This window comes from Lemur catta, chromosome 7, assembly GCF_020740605.2.
Source record: "Lemur catta isolate mLemCat1 chromosome 7, mLemCat1.pri, whole genome shotgun sequence".
Classification (NCBI taxonomy): Eukaryota; Metazoa; Chordata; class Mammalia; order Primates; family Lemuridae; genus Lemur; species Lemur catta.
The window spans coordinates 50,598,989-50,609,625 of NC_059134.1; positions in this window are offsets into that span (position 1 = coordinate 50,598,989).

Below are 10,637 nucleotides of genomic sequence, written 5' to 3' on the forward strand. Positions count from 1 at the left end.
AGCTGGCACAGGAGCCTTGGAAGATAGGATTGTTTTCAGTATTATTTCACCATCTTTTCACCACTGTTTCAAGAACGGGAGCCCTTTGCAACCGTTAGTGGAAGAATCCTTCTTTGGAGATGATTAATTTTTCTGGGGTGGCAGGTGCAGGGCCTCTGTCAGTCCTGGGTTTGTTGGACTAGCGCCAGTCATGAGAAGTGTGCCTTTGTGGGACAGGTGAATAGTGCGGATCCTGTTTCAGTCTAAAGACTGAAACAGGATCCGCACTTTTCACCGTTCCTTTCAGAATCATTTGATTCATCAGCTAGGAATGGCGATTGCTTCACTAGACCAATCGAAGGCTAGTCCAAAGTAACTCGATGTTCCCAAGAGGTGTGTGGCCCAACTTTTGAAAGAACCGCTAAGTGGAGAACTATTTGGTATTTTTCCGAAGCACTTTTCACCGTAATTGTCATAAGGTTGGTCTCTGCATCCTTAAGCATACCAGAGTCTTCACAGACGAAACAGGCTGAGGCCCAGTAATCTTGGCATTTCCAATAATTGGTCCTAGACACTACCAAGAAAGTGTTCTTTTAAGTATTATTCCGCTGTGGTTTCAGCATTATTTTCAGAACCCGAGCAGGGTTCTCGCATTAGCCTAAGAATCCTGCCTGGTAGTTGAGATTTCTGGGTGGGGTGTAAGTGCGGGGCTTCTGTCAGCCCTGCCTTTGATTTGTTTACCTCCAGAGTTGGAAAGTGCATATTTGCGTGAGATGGGCAAAGTGTGGATCGCGCTTCAGATTTCATCCTGACACTTTGAAATGACCAGTGTGTTGGTAATTATTTGCCATTTCCATGGCGTTTGGCACCGTAATAGTCATGAGGTCGGTCTCGGCATCCTGAAGCCTATGATGCATTTTGCAGAGAAACCTCTGCTGAGGCCCAGGTAACTTGCTATTTCCCATAGCTGGCACAGGAGCCTGGGAAGATAGGATTGTTTTCAGTATTATTTCACCATCCTTTCACCACTGTTTCAAGAACGGGAGCCCTTTGCAACCGTTAGTGGAAGAATTCTTCTTTGGAGATGAGATATTTTTCTGGGGTGGCAAGTGCAGGGCCTCTGTCAGTCCTGGGTTTGTTGGACTAGCGCCAGACATGAGAAGTGCGCCTTTGTGGGACAGGTGAATAGTGCGGATCCTGTTTCAGTCTAAAGACTGAAACAGGATCCGCACTTTTCACCGTTCCTTTCAGAATCATTTGATTCATCAGCTAGGAATGGCGATTGCTTCACCAGACCAATCGAAGGCTAGTCCAAAGTAACTCGATGTTCCCAAGAGGTGTGTGGCCCAACTTTTGAAAGAACCGCTAAGTGGAGAACTATTTGGTATTTTTCCGAAGCACTTTTCACCGTAATTGTCATAAGGTTGGTCTCTGCATCCTTAAGCATACCAGAGTCTTCACAGACGAAACAGGCTGAGGCCCAGTAATCTTGGCATTTCCAATAGTTGGTCCTAGAGACTACCAAGAAAGTGTTCTTTTAAGTATTATTCCGTTGTGGTTTCAGCATTATTTTCAGAACCCGAGCAGGGTTCTCGCATTAGCATAAGAATCCTGCCTGGAAGTTGAGATATCTGGGTGGGGTGTAAGCACTGGGCTTCTGTCAGCCCTGCCTTTGATTTGTTTACCTCCAGAGTTGGAAAGTGCATATTTGCGTGAGATGGGCAAAGTGTGGATCGCGCTTCAGATTTCATCCTGACACTTTGAAATGACCAGTGTGTTGGAAATTATTTGCCATTTCCATGGTGTTTCGCACCGTAATAGTCATCAGTTCGGTCTCTGCATCCTGAAGCCTATGATGCTTTTTGCAGAGAAACCTCTGCTGAGGCCCAGGTAACTTGCTATTTCCCATAGCTGGCACAGGAGCCTTGGAAGATAGGATTGTTTTCAGTATTATTTCACCATCTTTTCACCACTGTTTCAAGAACGGGAGCCCTTTGCAACCGTTAGCGGAAGAATCCTTCTTTGGAGATGATTAATTTTTCTGGGGTGGCAGGTGCAGGGCCTCTGTCAGTCCTGGGTTTGTTGGACTAGCGCCAGTCATGAGAAGTGTGCCTTTGTGGGACAGGTGAATAGTGCGGATCCTGTTTCAGTCTAAAGAATGAAACAGGATCCGCACTTTTCACCGTTCCTTTCAGAATCATTTGATTCATCAGCTAGGAATGGCGATTGCTTCACTAGACCAACCGAAGGCTAGTCCAAAGTAACTCGATGTTCCCAAGAGGTGTGTGGCCCAACTTTTGAAAGAACCGCTAAGTGGAGAACTATTTGGTATTTTTCCGAAGCACTTTTCACCGTAATTGTCATAAGATGGGTCTCTGCATCCTTAAGCATACCAGAGTCTTCACAGACGAAACAGGCTGAGGCCCAGTAATCTTGGCATTTCCAATAATTGGTCCTAGACACTACCAAGAAAGTGTTCTTTTAAGTATTATTCCGTTGTGGTTTCAGCATTATTTTCAGAACCCGAGCAGGGTTCTCGCATTAGCCTAAGAATCCTGCCTGGTAGTTGAGATTTCTGGGTGGGGTGTAAGTGCGGGGCTTCTGTCAGCCCTGACTTTGATTTGTTTACCTCCAGAGTTGGAAAGTGCATATTTGCGTGAGATGGGCAAAGTGTGGATCGCGCTTCAGATTTCATCCTGACACTTTGAAATGACCAGTGTGTTGGTAATTATTTGCCATTTCCATGGCGTTTGGCACCGTAATAGTCATGAGGTCGGTCTCTGCATCCTGAAGCCTACGATGCTTTTTGCAGAGAAACCTCTGCTGAGGCCCAGGTAACTTGCTATTTCCCATAGCTGGCACAGGAGCTGGGAAGATAGGATTGTTTTCAGTATTATTTCACCATCCTTTCACCACTGTTCCAAGAACGGGAGCCCTTTGCAACCGTTAGCGGAAGAATTCTTCTTTGGAGATGAGATATTTTTCTGGGGTGGCAAGTGCAGGGCCTCTGTCAGTCCTGGGTTTGTTGGACTAGCGCCAGACATGAGAAGTGCGCCTTTGTGGGACAGGTGAATAGTGCGGATCCTGTTTCAGTCTAAAGACTGAAACAGGATCCGCACTTTTCACCGTTCCTTTCAGAATCATTTGATTCATCAGCTAGGAATGGCGATTGCTTCACCAGACCAATCGAAGGCTAGTCCAAAGTAACTCGATGTTCCCAAGAGGTGTGTGGCCCAACTTTTGAAAGAACCGCTAAGTGGAGAACTATTTGGTATTTTTCCGAAGCACTTTTCACCGTAATTGTCATAAGGTTGGTCTCTGCATCCTTAAGCATACCAGAGTCTTCACAGACGAAACAGGCTGAGGCCCAGTAATCTTGGCATTTCCAATAGTTGGTCCTAGAGACTACCAAGAAAGTGTTCTTTTAAGTATTATTCCGTTGTGGTTTCAGCACTATTTTCAGGACCCCAGCAGGGTTCTCGCATTAGCATTAGAAGCGTGCCTGGTAGTTGAGATTTCTGGGTGGGGTGTAAGCACTGGGCTTCTGTCAGCCCTGCCTTTGATTTGTTTACCTTCAGAGTTGGAAAGTGCATATTTGCGTGAGATGGGCAAAGTGTGGATCGCGCTTCAGATTTCATCCTGACACTTTGAAATGACCAGTGTGTTGGTAATTATTTGCCATTTCCATGGTGTTTCGCACCGTAATAGTCATCAGTTCGGTCTCTGCATCCTGAAGCCTATGATGCTTTTTGCAGAGAAACCTCTGCTGAGGCCCAGGTAACGTGCTATTTCCCATAGCTGGCACAGGAGCCTTGGAAGATAGGATTGTTTTCAGTATTATTTCACCATCTTTTCACCACTGTTTCAAGAACGGGAGCCCTTTGCAACCGTTAGTGGAAGAATCCTTCTTTGGAGATGATTAATTTTTCTGGGGTGGCAGGTGCAGGGCCTCTGTCAGTCCTGGGTTTGTTGGACTAGCGCCAGTCATGAGAAGTGTGCCTTTGTGGGACAGGTGAATAGTGCGGATCCTGTTTCAGTCTAAAGACTGAAACAGGATCCGCACTTTTCACCGTTCCTTTCAGAATCATTTGATTCATCAGCTAGGAATGGCGATTGCTTCACTAGACCAATCGAAGGCTAGTCCAAAGTAACTCGATGTTCCCAAGAGGTGTGTGGCCCAACTTTTGAAAGAACCGCTAAGTGGAGAACTATTTGGTATTTTTCCGAAGCACTTTTCACCGTAATTGTCATAAGGTTGGTCTCTGCATCCTTAAGCATACCAGAGTCTTCACAGACGAAACAGGCTGAGGCCCAGTAATCTTGGCATTTCCAATAATTGGTCCTAGACACTACCAAGAAAGTGTTCTTTTAAGTATTATTCCGCTGTGGTTTCAGCATTATTTTCAGAACCCGAGCAGGGTTCTCGCATTAGCCTAAGAATCCTGCCTGGTAGTTGAGATTTCTGGGTGGGGTGTAAGTGCGGGGCTTCTGTCAGCCCTGACTTTGATTTGTTTACCTCCAGAGTTGGAAAGTGCATATTTGCGTGAGATGGGCAAAGTGTGGATCGCGCTTCAGATTTCATCCTGACACTTTGAAATGACCAGTGTGTTGGTAATTATTTGCCATTTCCATGGCGTTTGGCACCGTAATAGTCATGAGGTCGGTCTCTGCATCCTGAAGCCTATGATGCTTTTTGCAGAGAAACCTCTGCTGAGGCCCAGGTAACTTGCTATTTCCCATAGCTGGCACAGGAGCCTGGGAAGATAGGATTGTTTTCAGTATTATTTCACCATCCTTTCACCACTGTTCCAAGAACGGGAGCCCTTTGCAACCGTTAGCGGAAGAATTCTTCTTTGGAGATGAGATATTTTTCTGGGGTGGCAAGTGCAGGGCCTCTGTCAATCCTGGGTTTGTTGGACTAGCGCCAGACATGAGAAGTGCGCCTTTGTGGGACAGGTGAATAGTGCGGATCCTGTTTCAGTCTAAAGACTGAAACAGGATCCGCACTTTTCACCGTTCCTTTCAGAATCATTTGATTCATCAGCTAGGAATGGCGATTGCTTCACCAGACCAATGGAAGGCTAGTCCAAAGTAACTCGATGTTCCCAAGAGGTGTGTGGCCCAACTTTTGAAAGAACCGCTAAGTGGAGAACTATTTGGTATTTTTCCGAAGCACTTTTCACCGTAATTGTCATAAGGTTGGTCTCTGCATCCTTAAGCATACCAGAGTCTTCACAGACGAAACAGGCTGAGGCCCAGTAATCTTGGCATTTCCAATAGTTGGTCCTAGAGACTACCAAGAAAGTGTTCTTTTAAGTATTATTCCGTTGTGGTTTCAGCATTATTTTCAGAACCCGAGCAGGGTTCTCGCATTAGCATAAGAATCCTGCCTGGAAGTTGAGATTTCTGGGTGGGGTGTAAGCACTGGGCTTCTGTCAGCCCTGCCTTTGATTTGTTTACCTCCAGAGTTGGAAAGTGCATATTTGCGTGAGATGGGCAAAGTGTGGATCGCGCTTCAGATTTCATCCTGACACTTTGAAATGACCAGTGTGTTGGTAATTATTTGCCATTTCCATGGTGTTTCGCACCGTAATAGTCATCAGTTCGGTCTCTGCATCCTGAAGCCTATGATGCTTTTTGCAGAGAAACCTCTGCTGAGGCCCAGGTAACTTGCTATTTCCCATAGCTGGCACAGGAGCCTTGGAAGATAGGATTGTTTTCAGTATTATTTCACCATCTTTTCACCACTGTTTCAAGAACGGGAGCCCTTTGCAACCGTTAGTGGAAGAATCCTTCTTTGGAGATGATTAATTTTTCTGGGGTGGCAGGTGCAGGGCCTCTGTCAGTCCTGGGTTTGTTGGACTAGCGCCAGTCATGAGAAGTGTGCCTTTGTGGGACAGGTGAATAGTGCGGATCCTGTTTCAGTCTAAAGACTGAAACAGGATCCGCACTTTTCACCGTTCCTTTCAGAATCATTTGATTCATCAGCTAGGAATGGCGATTGCTTCACTAGACCAATCGAAGGCTAGTCCAAAGTAACTCGATGTTCCCAAGAGGTGTGTGGCCCAACTTTTGAAAGAACCGCTAAGTGGAGAACTATTTGGTATTTTTCCGAAGCACTTTTCACCGTAATAGTCATAAGGTTGGTCTCTGCATCCTTAAGCATACCAGAGTCTTCACAGACGAAACAGGCTGAGGACCAGTAATCTTGGCATTTCCAATAATTGGTCCTAGACACTACCAAGAAAGTGTTCTTTTAAGTATTATTCCGTTGTGGTTTCAGCATGATTTTCAGAACCCGAGCAGGGTTCTCGCATTAGCCTAAGAATCCTGCCTGGTAGTTGAGATTTCTGGGTGGGGTGTAAGTGCGGGGCTTCTGTCAGCCCTGACTTTGATTTGTTTACCTCCAGAGTTGGAAAGTGCATATTTGCGTGAGATGGGCAAAGTGTGGATCGCGCTTCAGATTTCATCCTGACACTTTGAAATGACCAGTGTGTTGGTAATTATTTGCCATTTCCATGGCGTTTGGCACCGTAATAGTCATGAGGTCGGTCTCTGCATCCTGAAGCCTATGATGCTTTTTGCAGAGAAACCTCTGCTGAGGCCCAGGTAACTTGCTATTTCCCATAGCTGGCACAGGAGCCTTGGAAGATAGGATTGTTTTCAGTATTATTTCACCATCTTTTCACCACTGTTTCAAGAACGGGAGCCCTTTGCAACCGTTAGTGGAAGAATCCTTCTTTGTAGATGATTAATTTTTCCTGGGTGGCAGGTGCAGGGCCTCTGTCAGTCCTGTGTTTGTTGGACTAGCGCCAGTCATGAGAAGTGCGCCTTTGTGGGACAGGTGAATAGTGCGGATCCTGTTTCAGTCTAAAGACTGAAACAGGATCCGCACTTTTCACCGTTCCTTTCAGAATCATTTGATTCATCAGCTAGGAATGGCGATTGCTTCACTAGACCAATCGAAGGCTAGTCCAAAGTAACTCGATGTTCCCAAGAGGTGTGTGGCCCAACTTTTGAAAGAACCGCTAAGTGGAGAACTATTTGGTATTTTTCCGAAGCACTTTTCACCGTAATTGTCATAAGGTTGGTCTCTGCATCCTTAAGCATACCAGAGTCTTCACAGACGAAACAGGCTGAGGCCCAGTAATCTTGGCATTTCCAATAGTTGGTCCTAGAGACTACCAAGAAAGTGTTCTTTTAAGTATTATTCCGTTGTGGTTTCAGCATTATTTTCAGAACCCGAGCAGGGTTCTCGCATTAGCATAAGAATCCTGCCTGGTAGTTGAGATTTCTGGGTGGGGTGTAAGTGCGGGGCTTCTGTCAGCCCTGCCTTTGATTTGTTTACCTCCAGAGTTGGAAAGTGCATATTTGCCTGAGATGGGCAAAGTGTGGATCGTGCTTCAGATTTCATCCTGACACTTTGAAATGACCAGTGTGTTGGTAATTATTTGCCATTTCCATGGCGTTTGGCACCGTAATAGTCATGAGGTCGGTCTCTGCATCCTGAAGCCTATGATGCTTTTTGCAGAGAAACCTCTGCTGAGGCCCAGGTAACTTGCTATTTCCCATAGCTGGCACAGGAGCCTTGGAAGATAGGATTGTTTTCAGTATTATTTCACCATCTTTTCACCACTGTTTCAAGAACGGGAGCCCTTTTCAACCGTTAGCGGAAGAATCCTTCTTTGGAAATGAGATATTTTTCTGGGGTGGCAGGTGCAGGGACTCTGTCAGTCCTGGGTTTGTTGGACTAGCGCCAGACATGAGAAGTGCGCCTTTGTGGGACAGGTGAATAGTGCGGATCCTGTTTCAGTCTAAAGACTGAAACAGGATCCGCACTTTTCACCGTTCCTTTCAGAATCATTTGATTCATCAGCTACGAATGGCGATTGCTTCACCAGACCAATCGAAGGCTAGGCCAAACCAACTCGATCTTTCCAAGAGGTGTGTGGCCCAACTTTTGAAAGAACGGCTAAGTGGAGAACTATTTGGTATTTTTCCGAAGCACTTTTCACCGTAATTGTCATAAGGTTGGTCTCTGCATCCTTAAGCATACCAGAGTGTTCACAGACGAAACAGGCTGAGGCCCAGTAATCTTGGCATTTCCAATGGTTGGTCCTAGAGACTACCAAGAAAGTGTTCTTTTAAGTATTATTCCGTTGTGGTTTCAGCATTATTTTCAGGACCCCAGCAGGGTTCTCGCATTAGCATAAGAATCCTGCCTGGTAGTTGAGATTTCTGGGTGGGGTGTAAGTGCGGGGCTCCTGTAGGCCCTGCCTTTGATTTGTTTACCTCCAGAGTTGGAAAGTGCATATTTGCGTGAGATGGGAAAAGTGTGGATCGTGCTTCAGATTTCATCCTGACACTTTGAAATGACCAGTGTGTTGGTAATTATTGCCATTTCCATGGCGTTTAGCACCGTAATAGTCATGAGGTCGGTCTCTGCATCCTGAAGCCTACGATGCTTTTTGCAGAGAAACCTCTGCTGAGGCCCAGGTAACTTGCTATTTCCCATAGCTGGCACAGGAGCCTTGGAAGATAGGATTGTTTTCAGTATTATTTCACCATCCTTTCACCACTGTTTCAAGAACGGGAGCCCTTTGCAACCGTTAGCAGAAGAATTTTTCTTTGGAGATGAGATATTTTTCTGGGGTGGCAAGTGCAGGGCCTCTGTCAGTCCTGGGTTTGTTGGACTAGCGCCAGACATGAGAAGTGCGCCTTTGTGGGACAGGTGAATAGTGCGGATCCTGTTTCAGTCTAAAGACTGAAACAGGATCCGCACTTTTCACCGTTCCTTTCAGAATCATTTGATTCATCAGCTAGGAGTGGCGATTGCTTCACCAGACCAATCGAAGGCTAGTCTAAAGTAACTCGATGTTCCCAAGAGTTGTGTGGCCCAACTTTTGTAAGAACCGCTAAGTGGAGAACTATTTGGTATTTTTCCGAAGCACTTTTCACCGTAATTGTCATAAGGTTGGTCTCTGCATCCTTAAGCATACCAGAGTCTTCACAGACCAAACAGGCTGAGGCCCAGTAATATTGGCATTTCCAATAGTTGGTCCTACAGACTACCAAGAAAGTGTTCTTTTAAGTATTATTCCGTTGTGGTTTCAGCATTATTTTCAGAACCCGAGCAGGGTTCTCGCATTAGCATAAGAATCCTGCCTGGTAGTTGAGATTTCTGGGTGGGGTGTAAGTGCGGGGCTTCTGTCAGCCCTGCCTTTGATTTGTTTACCTCCAGAGTTGGAAAGTGCATATTTGCGTGAGATGGGCAAAGTGTGGATCGTGCTTCAGATTTCATCCTGACACTTTGAAATGACCAGTGTGTTGGTAATTATTTGCCATTTCCATGGCGTTTGGCACCGTAATAGTCATGAGGTCGGTCTCTGCATCCTGAAGCCTATGATGCTTTTTGCAGAGAAACCTCTGCTGAGGCCCAGGTAACTTGCTATTTCCCATAGCTGGCACAGGAGCCTTGGAAGATAGGATTGTTTTCAGTATTATTTCACCATCTTTTCACCACTGTTTCAAGAACGGGAGCCCTTTTCAACCGTTAGCGGAAGAATCCTTCTTTGGAGATGAGATATTTTTCTGGGGTGGCAGGTGCAGGGACTCTGTCAGTCCTGGGTTTGTTGGACTAGCGCCAGACATGAGAAGTGCGCCTTTGTGGGACAGGTGAATAGTGCGGATCCTGTTTCAGTCTAAAGACTGAAACAGGATCCGCACTTTTCACCGTTCCTTTCAGAATCATTTGATTCATCAGCTAGGAATGGCGATTGCTTCACCAGACCAATCGAAGGCTAGGCCAAACTAACTCGATCTTTCCAAGAGGTGTGTGGCCCAACTTTTGAAAGAACCGCTAAGTGGAGAACTATTTGGTATTTTTCCGAAGCACTTTTCACCGTAATTGTCATAAGGTTGGTGTCTGCATCCTTAAGCATACTAGAGTCTTCACAGACGAAACAGGCTGAGGCCCAGTAATCTTGGCATTTCCAATAGTTGGTCCTAGAGACTACCAAGAAAGTGTTCTTTTAAGTATTATTCCGTTGTGGTTTCAGCATTATTTTCAGAACCCGAGCAGGGTTCTCGCATGAGCATAAGAATCCTGCCTGGTAGTTGAGATTTCTGGGTGGGGTGTAAGTGCGGGGCTTCTGTCAGCCCTGCCTTTGAGTTGTTTACCTCCAGAGTTGGAAAGTGCATATTTGCGTAAGATGGGCAAAGTGTGGATCGTGCTTCAGATTTCATCCTGACACTTTGAAATGACCAGTGTGTTGGTAATTATTGCCATTTTTATGGCGTTTAGCACCGTAATAGTCATGAGGTCGGTCTCTGCATCCTGAAGCCTATGATGCTTTTTGCAGAGAAACCTCTGCTGAGGCCCAGGTAACTTGCTATTTCCCATAGCTGGCACAGGAGCCTTGGAAGATAGGATTGTTTTCTGTATTATTTCACCATCTTTTCACCACTGTTTCAAGAACGGGAGCCCTTTTCAACCGTTAGCGGAAGAACCCTTCTTTGGAGATGAGATATTTTTCTGGGGTGGCAAGTGCAGGGCCTCTGTCAGTCCTGGGTTTGTTGGACTAGCGCCAGACATGAGAAGTGCGCTTTGTGGGACAGGTGAATAGTGCGGATCCTGTTTCAGTCTAAAGACTGAAACA